The sequence below is a fragment of the Heptranchias perlo genome, chromosome 20 (genome assembly GCF_035084215.1).
Source record: "Heptranchias perlo isolate sHepPer1 chromosome 20, sHepPer1.hap1, whole genome shotgun sequence".
Taxonomy (NCBI): Eukaryota; Metazoa; Chordata; class Chondrichthyes; order Hexanchiformes; family Hexanchidae; genus Heptranchias; species Heptranchias perlo.
The window spans coordinates 17,295,409-17,313,638 of NC_090344.1; the positions used below are offsets into that span (position 1 = coordinate 17,295,409).

An 18,230-nucleotide genomic window follows, 5' to 3' on the forward strand; every position below is an offset into this window, starting at 1 on the left:
TCCGTGCCTTGTTGTTACAGACTGAACAGTACCTCATCTTAGAGTTTACATTGCCAGCCTTCACAGAACCATTTGTATAAACAGACTTCTATTCACTAGCTTGTGGAGGCTCGAGACAGAGAGGCCTAAGCCTGCGTGACTCCTTGATTTAATTAACCTTCAGTCCCTTTATCTACATGTCTTTTAGACATTATGCTATTCCAGCACATCCTCCCTTAGTGCCTCTGATTTACCCACAGTCTGTTAATTCCCACTTTAATGTTGTCAGCATCCTATTAGTTTTAACTGCAAACTTGACTATAATAACCATCATGCATCCTTCTCGGCCCACCAGCACTTTCTTATTGAATACACGTTACATGGTTCATTCTATATTAATACACCGTACAGTTTACATTTATTGATTCATAGATTCATAGTACATTTCATTCTACTTCAACTATTGATTATAATTATACTAAATTATATCTGTTAATGGGTTAATCCTTACACATTGTTCTTGCTCTTCCTGACTCATAAACACCATTGTACAGGACCCTTCTGTTCTGTTCCTAGGAGCCCTGAACCATAAAAGGGAGCGGCTGGGAGACATTTCTTACACGCCTCAAGATTAACCCGCACGGCAACTTTGCTGTCAGGGAAGAGAGACAAGAAAGACCAAAGTGCCGTTTGCCCCTCTCAGTGTGGCCCTGAAGGACTGTGTCCAGGCTGAAGTTCTGTTCCCACCGGACGATCCTCCCCCGAGATTGTCCTTTCTGAGCTCCAGTCAGGTGATGCTAAACACTCAGGTGGGAAAGACCAAAATCTACAACAAGGTGTTTGAAACTAAGCTGATTAATTTAACATGTATCCAGAAAATTAAACTCCAGCCAGTTATAGGGGTTATTAACATCAGCAGAAACAAACCCCAACTGTCAGAATGAACATGGTTCAGTCCTGGATGGGATTAACAGCAGAATCCAACCCCTGCAGTCATATGTGAACTCGCTGGTGTCTCAGCACGTCTGATGACTGAGTGAATCCCTTCCCACACACGGAGCAGGTGAACAGTCTCTCCACAATGGGCGCGAGTTGATGTGTGAGCAGTTCATTTCTGCTTTTAAACCTCTTCTCACAGTCAGTGAATTAAAAGGTCACTCAATAGCGTGAACAAGTTGATGTCTCAGAACATGAGATGAATGAGTGAATCCCTTCCCACACACAGAGCAGGTGAACAGTCTCTCCCCAGTGTGAGTGTGTTGGTGTTTCAGCAGATCATTTGTGCTTTTAAAGCCCTTCTCACAGTCAGAACATTTAAAAAGTCTCTCCCCAGGGTGAGTACGTTGGTGTGTCAGCAGATTCCTTTTGCTTTTAAACCTCATCTCACAGTCAGAACATTTGAAAGGTCTCTTATCAGTGTGAACTCGCTGGTGTCTCAGCAGGGTGTATGAACGATTAAATCTCTTCTTACACACAGAGCAGGAGAACGGCCTCTCCCCAGTGTGAGTGCGTTGGTGTGTCAGCAGATTAATTTTGCTTTTAAACCTCTTCTCACAGACGGAACATTTAAAAGGTGTCTCATCTGAGTGAAGTCGCTGGTGTATCAGCAGGTTGGATGACTGAGTGAATCTCTTCTTACACACGGAGCAGGAGAACGGTCTCTCCCCAGTGTGAACTCGCTGGTGTCTCAACAGGTGGGATGACCGAGTAAATCTCTTCTTACACACGGAGCAGGAGAACGGCCTTTCCCCAGTGTGAGTGCGTTTGTGCGTCAGCAGATTAATTTTGCTTTTAAACCTCTTCTCACAGTCAGAACATTTAAAAGGTCTCTCATCGGAGTGAAGTCGCTGGTGTATCAGCAGGTTGGATGACTGAGTGAATCTCTTCCCACACACAGAGCAGGAGAACGGCCTCTCGCCAGTGTGAACTCGCTGGTGTATCAGCAGGGTGGAGGACTGGGTGAATCTCTTCCCACACACAGAGCAGGAGAATGGCCTCTCCTCAGTGTGAACTCGCTGGTGTGCCATCAGGTGGGATGACCGAGTAAATCTCTTCTTACACAAGGAACAGGTGAACGGCCTCTCCCCAGTGTGAGCGCTTTGATGTCTCAGCAGATTAATTTTGCTTTTAAAGCTCCTCTCACAGTCCGAACATTTAAAAGGTCTCTCATCAGTGTGAACTCGCTGGTGTCTCAGCAGGTTGGATGACTGAGTGAATCTCTTCTTACACACGGAGCAGGTGAATGGCCTCTCCCCAGTGTGACTGTGTCGATGAATTTCCAGCTCTGATGGGTAATTGAATCCCTTCCCACAGTCCCCACATTTCCACGGTTTCTCCGTGGTCCGGGTATCCTTGTATCTCTCCAGGTTGGACAATCAGTTGAAGCCTCGTCCACACACAGAACACGTGTACGGTTTCTCCCCGCTGTGAATGGTGCGGTGATTTTTCAGGCTGTGTAACTGGTTAAAGCTCTTTCCACAGTCAGTGCACTGGAACACTCTCACTCGGTGCTTTTCCACTGACACTGATGCTTGAAATCTTCTCCCACAGACAGAACAGAAACCGATGATATTCATGTCCTGATGAATCGAGTGACTGTCAGATTTGACGTGATCTTTGGTTTGAGTTTCCCTCTGCAAATCCTCCCCTTCTCATACCCTGTAAAAGGTTATAAAAGTTATCACTGTAAGTAGTGGATACAAATTCAGAACAGACAATTCTAGTTTCTGTGGAACATTCTTTCCTCTCTTTTTCCTACAAAGATGTAAATCCCCGTCCAACACACTGTCCTTCCTCCCTGTGCTGAAATCCAAACCCATCGCATCACCTTTCAGTGTCCCAAAACCATGAGCAAAAGAGTGAGAGAGTGAATGTGACAGAGGGTGAAAGTGGGAATGTGAATGTGAGAGAGTGAATGTGAGTACAGCAGTGGGCTCGGTGTGGAGAATGAAGTGGGGCAGGTGGAGCATGTTTCAGTGGGGCAGCAGTGGTCATAATCTCATTAGGTTTAGAATAGTTACGGAAAAGGATAAGGAACAAACAAATGTGAAAATACTTAATTGGAGGAGGGATAATTTCAGTGAGTGAAAAAGGGATCTTGTCTAGGTGGATTGGGATCAAAAATTAGCAGGCAGAACTGCAATTGAATAATGTGAGGCCTTCAAGGAGGAGTTGCTTTGGGTCGAGAGTGGACCGATTCCCACGAGGAGGAATGGAACGGCCTCCAAAGCTCGAGATCCCTGGATGACGAAAGATACAGAGATCACCAGTTCTCCTGCATTTACAGACGGTCCCTGACCGATCACCATTTCTCCTTCATTTACAGACCCTCCCTGACGGATCACCATTTCTCCTTCATTTAAAGACGCTCCCTGACCGATCACCATTTCTCCTCTATTTACAGACGCTCCCTGAGAATTGCCAGTTTACACCGCGCATGCGCGGGGCCGCGGCCTTTAGTTCAGAGTTGGTCCGGAGCGAAACGGGAGAAACCGGAAACCGGCGGGTAGTGAGGGGGGATAATGTTCACTGTTTTATATTCGGGTCTGGGGCCGCACTCGGGGTTTGTGAAGCCTGAGCCTGGGCCTGAGCCCGGACCCGGGCCCCGGGGTTTATTGATCCTCTTGCTCCGATCCTCTCACCTGCACCGAACGCGCTCCTCCCGCAGCCTCGACTGACCGCGCATGCTCAGGACTCACTGCCCGATAATGAGTCAGACTGCGCCTGCGCACTGTGCTCCACTGATTCAGATAGGGCACAATCTGTACCGCACTGCATGCTGGGTGATGCAGCCGCCATTGCTTATCTTAATTTCTGGCCGAAAAGCAAAGACATTAGAAGCAGGGAGAGCGCGTTTGGACCAAGGATTAGAAAATAAACTGAAACCCCAGCCCTTCGTGCCATTTGAACCGGCACAAACACACAGCGTGGACGCGCCCACCCTCACCCCTCTTTGGTGAACTCCAGAAAATACTTTCTTCGGTAACTTTTATTAAATTTGTTGTATTAAATGTTGCAACTGACGGGTTCAATTAATGTTTATTTTCCAACTGCACCTCAGGACCGCCAGTCTCACCATTAAACCCGCCCTGGTGATTAAGGAGAGTTCTGCACCAATAGGAGGAGCGTAAATTTATCGGAATTTCCAATAATTAGTGGGGTGCCGCAGGGATCAGTGCTGGGGCCTCAACTATTTCCAATATATATCAATGACTTGGATGAAGGAACAGAGTGTCTTGTGGCCAAATTTGCTGATGATGCAACGATAGGTGGAAAACCAAGTTGCGATGAGGACACAAAGTGTCTGCGAAGGGATGCTGACAGGTTAAGCGAATGGGCAAAAAATTGGCAGATGGAATATAATGTGGGAAAATGTGAATTCATCCACTTTGGGAGGAAAACATAAAAAAAGCAAAATATTATTTGAATGGAGAAATACAACAAAATGCTGTGGTACAGAGTGATCTGGCAGTCCTCTTGCATGAAACACAATAAGTCAACATATAGGTGCAGCGGGTAATCCGGATGGCAAACAGAATATTGGCGTTTATTTCTAGGGGGTTGGAGTGTTAAAGCAGGGAAGTCATGCTACAGGGTGCTGGTGAGACATCTGGAGTACTGCATACAGTTCTGGTGCCCTTATTTAAGGAAGGACATACTTGCATTGGAGGCTGTTGAGATAAGGTTCACGAGGTTGATTCCGGGTATGGAAGGGTTGTCTTATGAGGAAAGATTGAACAGGCTGGGTCTACACTCATTGGAGTTTAGAAGAATGAGAGTGGATCTTATTGAAACATACAAGATTCTGAAGGGACTCTATAGGGTAGATGCTGAGAGAATGTTATCCCTCACGGGGGAATCTAAAACTAGGGGGCATAGTCTCAGAATAAGGGGTCGCCCGTTTGAGACGGAAATGAGGAGGAATTTCTTCTCCCAGAGGGTCGTGAATCTTTGGAATTCTTTACCCCAAAAAGCTGTGGAGGCTGAGTCATTGAATACATTCAAGGCTGAGTTACACAAATTTTTGATCAGCAAGTGAGTTAAAGGATTTGGGGAAAGGGCTGAAAAGTGGAGTTGAGGCAAAGATCAGATCAGCCATGATCTCATTAAATAGCAGAGCAGGCTCGAGGGGCCGAATGGCTTACTCCTACTCCTATCTCGTGTGGACTTTTGGTCTTATGGTAAATTGACAGGAGAGATGATCGGACAGTTGGTCCTCCAGCCAATCGGAGTGTTTGAGGGTCGGGAGTTGTGGCACCGAATGGGCGGGTCTAAGCCCAGATGTCCGTCATTGTCTGAAGCATCATTTAAAAAAATTAATTAATCTTAAGCTCTAGGAGAAAATCGACCTTTCTGTTGTGTCTTGAAAGAGATGAAACCAGATAAGGTGGAGCAAACATTTAATCATTTGTTAGAAAAACACATTAATTAAAAAACAGCCAAAATTGATTATTTGAGATAATTCAATGCTACTGATGAAGGGAATGTAATGGATGTTGTGTAGATGGATTGTGAAAGATGTTTAATAACATGCCAGACAGGAGGCTTGTTGATAAAATTAATATTCGCTGCATTTAAATGAGTGGGGCAGTGTGGATAGGAAGTTGTTCAACGGGCAGAAAACAGAGAGTAGTGTTTAATGGATGTTCATCAGACTGGAGGGACGTAAACAGTGGTGTCCCCCAGGCTCAGTGTTGGGACCATTGCTCTTCTCAATACAGAGAATGATCTGAGCTTGGGTATGTGGGACACATGGTGAAAATCTCGAGATGACGCTAAAATTGGCAGTGTGGGGAACTGTGAAGAGGAGTCAGTGACGTCATTGTGACGTCCACAGGTTCGGAAACAGGCAGGTGAAGTTTAATGGAGAGAAATGTGACGTGATACATTTTGAGAGGAAGAAAAATGAGATGAAATGTAAACAAAATGGTCAAAGTTTAAAAGTAGAGGAGCGGGGAGACTTAGGGATGGAAGGTTCTAACTGATGCATTGTCTTATTAATTAACAAGTCTGAGAGTCAGCAACTTTAATGCCTTATTAACAAATATATGAGAAAGTTCTCTTTCCTCTACCGTACCAGAGTAAACATGCAAGTCCCCCGTGTACATTAGATGATCCCGCTGGATGGAACCTCAGGCGCCCTGAGTTTGACTTCCAGTGTTTCCAGTCCCGACTGCCCCTTACATCATGTTCCCCTCACTTTTATACACTGTAGCGATCCAACTCTGTCACTGGAGCTGGAACTTCCCTAGCCTGTGGTTTACTAAGACACATTGCTTGATTCCCAGCAGTTATTTTTCTTCAGTAGCGTTCTCATGACCCCTAAATTATATGTGACTCCAGACCCACAGCAATGTGGTTGATTCTTAATTGCCTTCTGAAATGGCCTAGCAAGCCACTCAGTTGTACAATCTCGCTAAAGAACGTCATAATTAGAATAAAACCGGACGGACGCCCCTGCATCGGACCACTAGGCACTGGACACGACAAAGGCAAACCAAGCCCAGTCGACCCTGCAAAGTCCTCCTCACTAACATCTGGGGACTTGTGCCAAAATTGGGAGAGCTGTTCCACAGACTAGTCAAGGAACAGCCTGACATAACCATATTAACAGAATCATGCCTTTCAGCCAAAGTCCCAGTCTCTTCCATCACCATCCCTGGGTATGTCCTGTCCCACCGGCAGGACAGACCCACCAGAGGTGGCGGTACAGTGATTTCCAGTCAGGAGGGAGTGGCCCTGGGAGTCCTCAACATTGACTCCGGACCCAATGAAATCTCATGGCATCAGGTCAACCATGGGCAAGGAAACCTCCTGCTGATTACCACAGAGAGATTGTGACTTGCACATTCCCCTCAAAGTCACACACCATCCCGGCTTGGAAATATATCGCCGTTCCTTCATCGTCGCTGGATCAAATCCTGGAACTCCCTACCTAACAGCACTGTGGGAGAACCTTCACCACACGGACTGCAGCGGTTCATGAAGGCGGCTCACCCAACACCTCCTCAAGGGCAATTAGGGATGGGCAATAAATGCTGGCCTCGTCAGCGACGCCCACATCCCATGAACGAATATAAAAAAATATGCTGCTTATTGTAAATTGGAATCCTGGAATCAAAGAAATTTACGACACATAAAGAGGCCATTCGGCCCATCGTGTCTGTGCCGCTCGACAAACAGCTATCCTGCTTAATCCCTCTTTCCAGCTCTTGGTCTGTTGCCTTGTAGATTACGGCACTTCAAGTACATACCCACGTACTCTTTAAATGCGATGAGGGTGTCCGCCTCTACCATCCTTTCAGGCAGTGAGTTCCAGACCCCCACAACCCTTGGGTGAAGGAATTTCTCTTCAGTTCCCCACTAATCCTCCTACCATCACTTTAAGTCAAAGCCCCCGGTTATTAACCTCTCTGCTAAGGGAAATGTGTCCTTCCAATCCACACTCGGCCCCTCATAATTTTGTTCACCTCCATTAAATCTGCCCTCAGCCTCCTATGTTCCAAATTAAACATCCCCAGCCTATCCAATCGTTTCCCTTAGCTAAAATTTTACAGTCCAGGCAACATCCTTATAAATCTTTCTTGCCTTGTATAAAATGTCTGCTATTTGAAAGTCGTGATATTGATCAAAGTCTGCGTTTAAGTTTTGTTGTCATTTGTGATCTATTACCTGACACTTGTAAATGTTGCCGACTTTAACTGTAGCTCACAGTGTCTGAACAGTCACTGTTATCATTCGCCTTTCATGTATCTTCTTGTGCTCCATCTCCTGAACAACACGAGCTGATCACAGCAATGTTTTCTTCAAATGGAACCTCATTGTGAAAAATGCACAATTTCAAAGCGAAGCATCATATGCAAGATTGGTAGGAGATGCGACTGTAGGTAATGGGTCTGGGGCAGTGAGAACATCTCTTGAGCATTAAGATATTCAGTATCCGAAGAAGCTGGGAGATGAGGTCGTTGTGTCCATTTATCCAGGTATCTGCAAAATCCATCGTCTCTCAATGCCCAGCATCATTTTTCCCCTCTACTCATTTCCAGTTCAGGTTTTTTTCTCGTTGAGTCGCAGTATCTACTTTGAACATCTATTTCACCGGCATCTGGAGGAGCAGAGGAAGCTGGAGATAAAGTAGTGACAGAAAGAGAAGGAGATGAGACGTGATGGCAGAATCTTGTGTGTGTCAGTTGCTTCAAGTGAGACATGACAGCCCTGCTTTGCCTTGCATCATTCCAAGGAGCTGCACTGATTCGTTGCATGCGTTTTGGAAATGGAAACAGTTACACCAGCAGCTTGTGGTAATATTTCCCCTCACTGTCTATTTCATGCACCTGCTGACCCGCACTTGGTGCTGTCGTTGTCTGAACAAGTCTTTCATGTTCGAACAGTAAATTCCATTTTGTGCGAGCAACTTGTCTGGGCGAAAGTGACGTGAGTTTCAAAGGGACAAGTCGGAAAGGCAACGTTGGTCTGCTTGCTTGAATGAAAATTGCAGCGGATTCGCTGGTGGTCCAGTGCTGAGGATTCGGCGCTCTCACCGCCGCGGCACCATGTTTGATCCTCGATCAGGGAACTTGACTTTCCTGGTGTTGTTCAAAATAGCACCAACCAAATTCCCCCGACTGAGCACAAAGCTCGCTCCTGATCAACATGGGCAATTTCACCGCTCCTGCCTGAACAGCCAGCAGCCCATCATTCTTCAATTTTACAAGCCCATAAGAGCGATACACAATGCACTTTCTTGTCTTCTGTAAAATGCCTCCTGTTCGAAAGTCGTGCCGCTGATCAAAGTCTGCATGAAGTTTTCTTGCCATTTCTGTCATGATTTGGAAAAGATCTGCTGCCTGACACTTTAAATGTTGAAGAACCTTTAAAAGTAGATCACAGTGTTCGAACAGTCACTGTTATCATTAGCCTTTGATGTATCTTCTTTTACTCCATTTCCTGAACAACACCAGCTGATCACAGCTTCGTTTTCTTCAAGTTGAATCCCAGTGTGAAAAAATGAACAATTTCAAAGCTAAGCAACGTGTGCAAGATTGGAAGGAGAGTGCGAGTGGAGATAATTGGCTTGGATCAGTGATCTCTTGAGCATTCAGACATTCATTATCTGTAAGAAGCACGAGATGATATTTTTGTCGAGATTTATCAGTGTGGAAAAGAAGCAGGGTGTTGAGATCCTTTTGTCTATTCATCCTGCTATCTACAAAATCCTTTGCCTCCCAATGCCAAGCATCTTTCTTTCCAATCCCCTGATCTGCAGGGAAGTCTTGGTTTCATTAATTCTCCGTGCTTGCTGCAAACATCTAATTCAACTGGCAGATCTGGCCTTGTCTTCCAGTCATAATACATCCCATCGTGCTGACATCATGTTAGCAACTCAAGATAAGCTGTTTTATGTTGATGGAATGCATTCGAGCCAGTTTTCTAGATCAATATGTCGAGGAACCAACAAGGGAACAGGCTATTTTAGATCTAGTATTGTGTAATGAGACATGATTAATTAGCAATCTTATAGTAAATGATCCTCTGGGGAAGAATGATCAGAATATGATAGAATTTCATATTGAGTTTGAGAGTGATGTCGTTAAGTCCGAAACTAGGGTCTTGAATTTAAACAAAACCAATAACTTAGTTATGAGGGGTGAGTTGGCTCAGGTAGTTTGTGAAATTGGATTAAAAATATGATGGTAGATTAGCAATGGCGAACATTTAAAGACATAATTCATAATTCTTCAACAAGATTACTTTCGCTTGAGGATTAAAAACTTCACCGGAAAAGTGGTGCAACCTTGGTTAACTGGAGAAATTAATGATAGTATTAGGTTAAAAGAGGCTTACAATGTTGACAAAAAGAGTAGTAAGCCTGAGGATTAGGAGGGTTTTTAGAAATCAGCAAAGGATGACCAAGAAATTGCTAAAATGGGAGAAAATAGAATGAAGGTAAACCAGCAAGAAATATTAAAATGGATTGTAAGAGCTTCTCCAAGTATGTATAAAGCAAGAGATTAGCGAAAGTAAACATGGGTCCCTTGGAGACAGAGACAGGAGAATTTACAATGGAGAAAACGGAAATGGCAGAGACGTTAAACAAGTATTTTGTATCTGTCTTCACAGTAGAAGACACAAAAATCATACCAGAATTATTGGGGAACCAAGGTTCTAATGAAAGTGAGGAACCTAAAGCAATGAAGATTAGTAATGAAAAAGTACTGGAGAAATTAATGGGACTAAAAGCTAACAAATTCATTGGACCTGATGGCCTACATCCTAGGGTATTCAAAGAGGTGGCTGCAGAGAAAGTGGATGCATTGGATTTACCTTCCAGAGTTCCCAGGATTATAGAAAGGTCCCCATGGATTGGAAGATACCAAATGTAACCCCACCATTCAAGAAAGGAGGGAGAGAGAAAACAGCGAACGACAGGCCATTTAGCCTGACAATAGTAGTAGAGAAATTGTGAGAACCTATTCCTAGGGACGTGGTAACAGGGCACTTAGAAACTCATAATATGATTCGGCACATGGAACACGGTTTTATGAAAGGGAAATCGTGTTGGACAACTCTATTAGAGGTTTTGAGGGTGTAAATAGCAGGGTAGATAAGGGAGAACCAGTGGATGTAGAATATTTGGATTTTCAAAAGGCATTCGACAAGGTGCCACACAAAATGTTGTTGAACAAGATTAAGGTTCATGGGATTGTGGGTAATATATTAGCATGTATTAGGGATTGTTTGACGTACAGAAAACAGAAAGTCGGAATAAACAGGTCATTTTCGTGTTAGCAGGTTGTAACCAGTTGGGTGCCGTGAAGATCAGTGCTTGGGCCTCAGCTATTTACAATCTTTATTAATGGCTTAGATGAGGGAACCGAGTGTAATGTATCCAAGTTTGCTGACGATACAAAGCTAGGTAGGAAATTAAGCTGTGAGCAGGATGCAAAGAGGATGCAAAGTGACACAGACAGGTTAAGTTCGTGGGCTAGAAGTTGACAAATGAAGCATGAAGTGTGGAAATGTGAGGTTATTCACTTTGGTAGGAAGATTAGAAAAGCACAATATCTTTTAAAAGGTGAGAGACTACGAAATGTTGATAGTCAGAGGGATTTGCGTGTGCTTGCACACGGATCACAGAAAGTTAACATGCAGGTGCAGCAAGCAATTAGGAAAGCAAATGGTATGTTGGTCTTTATTGCGAGGTGGTTGGATTACAAAGATAAGGAATTCTTCCTCGAATTATATAGGGCTTTGGTGAGACCGCATCTGGAGTACTGTGTACAGTTTTGATCTCCTTACCTTTGGAACGATAAACTTGCCTTCGAATGGGTGTAACAAAGGTTCACTAGATTGATTCCTGGGATGAGAGGGTTGTCCTGTGAGGAGAGATTGAGTAGAATGGGCCTATATTCTCTGCAGTTTACAATAATGAGGTGATTTCATTGAAACATGTGAAATTCTTAGAGGGCAGATGCTGGGACGCTGTTTCCCCTTGCTGGAGAGTCTTGGACTAATGGTTGTAATCTCAACATAAGGGGCCGGCCATTTAGAACAGAGATGAGGAATAATTTCTTCACTGAGAGGGTTGTGAACCATTGGAATTCTCTACCCAGAAAGCTGTGGATGCTGAGCCATTGAATCGATTCAAAACTGAGATTGGTAGATTTTTGGACACCAAGGAACTCAAAGGAGATGGAGCGAGGTCGGGAAAATGGAGTTGAGATCGAAGATCAGCGATGACGTTGTCAAATGGCGGAGCAGGCCACTGCATGGCCAACTCTTGCTCCTTTCGCTTCTGTTGTTCCGCTGGAAAAGCAGAACTTGCCAGCTGTTTTAAAACTTTGAGCCTGAACAGGGACTTGAACCCTGGACCCTCAGATCACTACCTGTGTTAAAAGTCTGATGCTCTACCGACTGAGCTATTCAGGCTCGATCTTGGATTGTTTTCCATCATACAGATTCATGGTAGGACTCTGAATTATCCCTGTCGATTTCGAATTTGGGGGAGTATCACTTTTATACAATTTCCAGCATCGTGTTGAGGAGAATCCTTGTTTCTGTTGAACATGATGTATGAAACATGGACAGTGAACTCGTGATTTTGCAACTCTTCTTGTTTGTACAAAATGTCTTGTCATTCGTTAGCAGCAATTAAAAATAACACTTTACCCAATGGCTCAAAAGCTAAACTTGTTCCACACGGGAGCTGGAAAAGGCCTCTCGACATTTCAGCCGATCAACAATTGAAAGCTGAATAATTTCAACCGTCACACCGTGACACCAGGCAGCAGACTTACCTCCCGAATTTTCCCGACACGACACTTCAAACCGATGAATACCTGCTTCACGGAAAGAAGAATTGTGTTTTTGTTTCTTTCGATTTAAAGATGTCGTGCCGGCCGCTTTACCATTTCAGTTGTCGCCAATTGCCCCCTCTCCCTCCCATAAACAAATAAACTCTCACCTGCTATTGCAAGACGGTCGGCCAGAGGAGCCTCAGTGCCCACATGGGGACATGAAGAAGTCGATGCGTTATGGAACCGGTTTTACCTTGAACTCCAGTCAAAATGTTGAGAAGTTTCAACTACCTTCGACGGCGCTGGAGCTCACAACCCCAGCATTTCTCGAGCGTATAATTATTGTGGAAATAACGCGCACTGACCAATTGCGCCACTGCAGCCGCGCACGGTCTGTGTCACCACTGCTCGCATCAAACATCTTCATCCTGGGGTTTGATAAGGGTCGATTTCAATTATTTGAAATCTCACCACGTGACCCGAAGATTGACCGCAGAATCGAGTTTTTCCTGTAAGTCCTGAATTGAAGGAAAAGACGCAACAAGCAGGTCGGAGAAATGAAGAGCAGAAAATGTGGATGAAACTTGCACGAGTGAAAATCCCTGTATGTTGGAAGACTCAGTCCCCAGTGGTGGAGAGGATTGGGATTTCAAGGTGTCTCACAGCTTACACACACACCATTGGTTCATTTAATCACCTTCAACAACTCGATTACATCATCACTTAATCTTCTATACACAATGAAAAACAAACCTTTTCTATGCAACTTGTCCGCATAATGTAAACATTTTAGCCCCGGTATAATTGTGGTGAATCCGCGCTGCACCCCCTCCAAGGCCAATATATCCTCCCTGAGGTGTGGTGCCTAGAACTGAATGCAGTACTCTAAATGTGGTCTCAGCAGAGTTTATATAACTGTAACATAACTTCCACCCCTTTGAATTCCAGCTCCCTTAAGATAAAGGCCAAAGTTCCATTCGCCTTTTAAATTATTTTTTGGAACTGCCCACTGACTTTTCATGATTTCTGCACTTGGACCCGTAAACATCTTTCCTCCCTCCACAGTTCCGAGCTTCTCACCAGTTAGAAAATATTCTCATCTATCTTGCTTAGGTCCAAAGTGGATGACCTCACACTTCCCCATATTGAAAGATTGAACAGTCTTCGGCTCATTTCCATGGAAAATAGAAGGCTGAGGGTGACCGGAAATAGGACTTTAAGATTATGCAAGGGTTTCATAGGTCAGAGGTGTTTGCAATTTTGTGGGGAGGAGAACAAAATTGGGGCCATAAATATAAGATAGTCACATTTAATCCAATATGGCATTCAAGAGAACCATATTTACAATGAGACTCGCTGGAATGTGCAACTCGCTACCACAAGGAGTAGTTAAGGCGAAAAGCATCGATGCATTTACGGGGAAGCGAGATAAACACATGGAGGAGAAAGGAATATTAGGGTTTGCTCAGTCATTCTTTCCCCAATAACAGATACTGGTAAATTCCCCACAACAGACGTTATACTAATAGGTCTGTAATTTTCTACTTTATCTCTCCTCCCCTTCCTGAATAATGAAGTGACTTTGGAAATTTTTCAATCCACGGAACAATTCCTGAAACAAGAGAGTTTTGAACGATCATGACTTAAGGATGTAAAATTTCCTCACCTATTCCTCTTAGTTCCCTGGGGTGGAGATTTCTCTATCTTTAGTCGAATTATTTTCTCCAATACCGTTATTTTACTTGGACTGATTTATTTCTGGGCTCGATCAGGTAGGGGTATAATTCTCGATTCGAGGTTCATACCCCGGAGAAGCCCTAATTTAGCCCTGGACTTTTGTTCTTGAGCTGCGGTACAAACTTTTGCAAAGTGGGAAAGAAGTCCCCAAATCACTCCACCTGAATCTCAAGCGCTTTCGGAAGAAGTTCAATTCAAACAATCAGGAACTTCAAGGCATCTCAATGACCTGCACTTTCATTGAACGAGCTTTCTTTGCAGTTGCCTTTCACCTTGAAACCGCTCTGGGCTTTCATCTCACTGAAACTGAGTTTGGCCGCTTTGTATCTGTGAGCATGTCAGTGACGAGGTTCGCTCTGATATGGGTCGCTTTCAATTTTGAAGATCTCGCCAATCTCAGGGGAAGAAAAACGAGAATCGAATTGTCTCTGTAAGTGATGAATTGAAGGGATTGATGCTTCAAGCAGATCTGGAAAATGCACAGTGCGGTCGATCAGGAGTTCCAAATCCACCCTCTCGCCACTCGGTAATCATATAACTGAACTTTACTCTGGCCCAATGTCACCGCGCTGAAATTGAGTATTTCTCCGGCACGTACCTCTTAACTTCACAGTTGCTGGTTTGAGAGTGAAGACCGGCTCGTTGGATTTTCAGTCCTGCAAGCTTCAACCATTCATTTTAGAAAAGTAACCTCTCAGTAGACAGACAGCTGTTATATTGGTCGCTGCAACCTCAAGCTTTCGCTCAGTGAATTACTGGTTTAGCAGGTGACCTCTTCACTTGTCTCGATGGTGCTATTGATTAGATTGATTCGAGCACCTATTTTATTTTTCCTCAGGATTCATCGCCTCAAAGTTCCAGGGTTTCAATGTGTGTTTTGTCTGCAAGAAAATGTACCGTGATCATTGCCGGCTGAGCAGGGCTGTTAGTCCAACATTTACCCCGTGGACTAAACAAAAACCTTGTGATCGGAGAGCAGGCACATGAAACTTATAAAGGAATGGAACATTGGTTTCACGGAAATCACAATTCATCTTGACAGACAAGGTCCCGAAAGGCTAATTCGCTGTGACATGGAGATTTCTGTAGTGAGCGAGACCAGACTGTTTCTATGTTCAGAGAATAAATGTCACACTCTTTATGTTGGAAAAGCAAAACGGGTGGGGATGTTTGTCATCGCCCGATGCCTTTGTGTTGTATCAGATGCTTCTCGTTGCGTTACTTTCATCTTGATCGCATATTCGGTTAGGGCGTTTCTGTGATAAACGGGGACAATTGCCTGTTATTGATAAATTTAACAACGGCTGCAGCAGATTCCTGGTGTCAGAAGCACTGAACTTTTAATCGCACTCTTACGGTACAGTCTTTAAAATGGTGAAATTTCATCACATGCAAAGCACAAAAATCAACGATTCCAACCACTCGCTGTGTAAAGAAGTTTTGCTCATGTCACCTTTGGTCCTTTTGCCAATCACCTTAAATGTATGCCCTTTGGTTCATGTCCCTTCCGCCAATGGGAACAGTTTCTCTCTATCTGCTCTGTCTAGGCCTTTCATGATTTTGAATATCTCTATCAAATCTCCTCTGAACCTTCTCAGTTCCAAGGAGAACAATCCCAGCTTCTCCAGTCTATCCATGTAATTTAAGTCCCTCATCCCTGGAATCACTCCAGTAAATCTCCTCTGTACCCTCTCAAGGCCTTCACATCCTTCCAAAAATGCGCTGGATACAATATTCGATTTGGTTTATAAAGGTTCATCATGACTTCCTTGTTTTTCTACTCGACGCCCCTCTCTATAACCCCAGGATCCAGTCTGCTTTTTAAGCCGCTTTTTCAAACTGCCCTGCCACTTTCAACGATTTGTGCATATATACCCCCAGATCCCTCTGTTCCTCTAACCCTTTTAGAATTGTGCCCTCCAGTTTATATTGCCTCTCCTCATTTTCCCACCGAAATGCATCACCTCGCATTTTGCCGTGTTAAACTTCATCTGCCACGTGTCCGTCCATGCCACCGACGTGTCCATATCCTCTTGAAGCCTATCCACCTCACTGTTCACTACCCTTCCAAGTTTTGTGTCATCTGCAAATTTTGATATTGTACCCTTTACTCCCAAGTCCAAGTCATTAATATCCATCAAGAAAAACAGTGGTCCCAGCATCGACCCCTGTGGAACACCACTGTACACCTCCCTCCAGTCCGAATAACAACCATTCACCACAACTCTCTGTTTCCTGTCATTTAGCCAGTTCTGTTACCATGTTGCTATTGCTCCCTGTGTTCCACGGGCCGCAATCTTGAGCGCAAGCCTACCACGTGGCACTTTATCAAACGCTTTTTGAAAATCGATATACACCACGTCAACTGCATTGACCTCATCTATCCTCTCTGTTACCTCATCAAACAATTCCATCAAGTTGGGTAAACACGATTTGCCTTTAATAAATCTGTGCTGGCATTCCCTAATCAATCCATACTCGTCCAAGTGACTGTTAATTCACTCCCGGATTATCGTTTCCAAAACTTTTCCCATCACCGAGGTTAAACTGACTGACCTATAGTTGCTGGGTTTATCTTTACACTCATTTTTGAACAAGGTTGTAACCTTTGCAATTCTCCAGTCCTCTGGCACCATCCCCATATCTAAGGATGTCTGGAAGATTATGGCCAGTACCTCTCCAATTTCCCCCTTTACTTCCCTCAGCATCCGAGCGTGCATCCCATCCAGACGAGTTGACTTATCTATTTTAAGTACAGCAAGCCTTTCTAGTACTTCTTCTTTCTCATTTTTCAGCCTATCCAGTATCTTAACTATATCTTCCTTTATCGAGAATCTGGCAGCATGTTCTTCCTTGTTAAAGAACAATGCGAAGGACTCATTTAGTACCTCTGCCATGCCAATTGCCTCCATGTGTAGATCTCCGTTATGATCCCTAATCGTCCCCGCCCCTCCTCTTACTACCCGTTTACTGTTAACATGTCTGTAGAAGACTTTTGGATTCCCCTGTATGTTGTCTGCTCTTCTTATACTCTCTCTTTGCCCCCCTTATTGTTTTTTCACTTCCTCTCTGAACTTTCTATATTATCTCGGTTTGGTACTTGTGTTATCAGCTTGATACCTGACATACGCCTCTTTTTTCCACTTCATCTTACTCTCTATCTCTCTTATTACCCACGGAGATCTGGCTTTAGTTGCCCCCCCTTTCTCCCTCGTTGGAATGTACCTTCTCTATACCCGAATCATCTTTTTAAAGACAAACCACTGTCCAATTATAGTTTTGCCTGACAATGTTGGATTCCAATTTACCCAGGCCAGATCTGTTCTCATCCCACTGAAATTGGCCCTCCTCCAATTGAGTATTTTTACTTTAGAGTGGACAAAGTCCATTTCCATAGCTATTCTAATCCTTATGAAACTGATCGCTGCTCCCTAAATGCTTCCCCACTGACACTTGCTCCAATTGGCCCGACTGATTCCATTGAACCAAGTCCAGCAATGCCTCCTTCCTCAGTGGGCCAGAAACGTACTGGTCGAGAAAGTTATCCTGAACACATTTCAAAAATTCCTCCCCTTCTTTGCGCCTTATATTATTGTTATCCCAGTCTATATTAGGATAGTTGAAATCCCCCGTTATCACTACTCTATGGCTTTTGCACTTCTCTGTAATTTCCCTGCACATTTGCACCTCTATATCCGTCCCACTCGCTGGTGGCCTATTGAATACACCCAGCAGTGTAATCGCACCTCTATTGTTCCTTAACTCGAACTCAGTACCCAGGAGAAATTCCCGAGTTCTTGGGCACTTTTTATTGAGCAGAAGTTAGCAGCAAAATGTGTTTGTAGTGGGCAACCTGTAAAACAGAGCTCCAAGTATCGGTTTAAATGAAGTCCTGAACTGACAAAGGGGAGGGCAGATGAGGATTGAATTAAATCCCAATTAATTGAATCTAAGGTTTAAAGAAGTGAATCTGTCAGGAGCGGGATTCCTGATCCTGTGTGTGAGCTGAAACAGGATCGGTACCGTTCTGCAAAAGAGAGAGCGGCAGGCGGCTCCCAGACAGTGTTCAGGCCGGGACCGGTAACTCACCACGGGCGGCGGCTGGATTGGAGAGCGGGGCTCTTGCGCTGTTGCTGCTGCTGCTTCCGCCTCTGAGAGTCCCTGTGGCGTTCAATACCGATCTCCCTCCCATGGATCCGGCTCAAAGGGTGCTGTATG

General features: G+C 44.3%; 1 non-coding gene across 1 annotated transcript; it reads right to left on the minus strand.

The window, feature by feature from the left end:
• Window positions 1–11,822: 11,822 nt before the first annotated feature.
• On the minus strand, window positions 11,823–11,907 carry trnak-uuu (transfer RNA lysine (anticodon UUU)). The gene is given in 2 exon segments: window positions 11,823–11,858; window positions 11,871–11,907. It is a non-coding gene; the product is annotated as a tRNA-Lys (tRNA).
• Window positions 11,908–18,230: the final 6,323 nt, after the last annotated feature.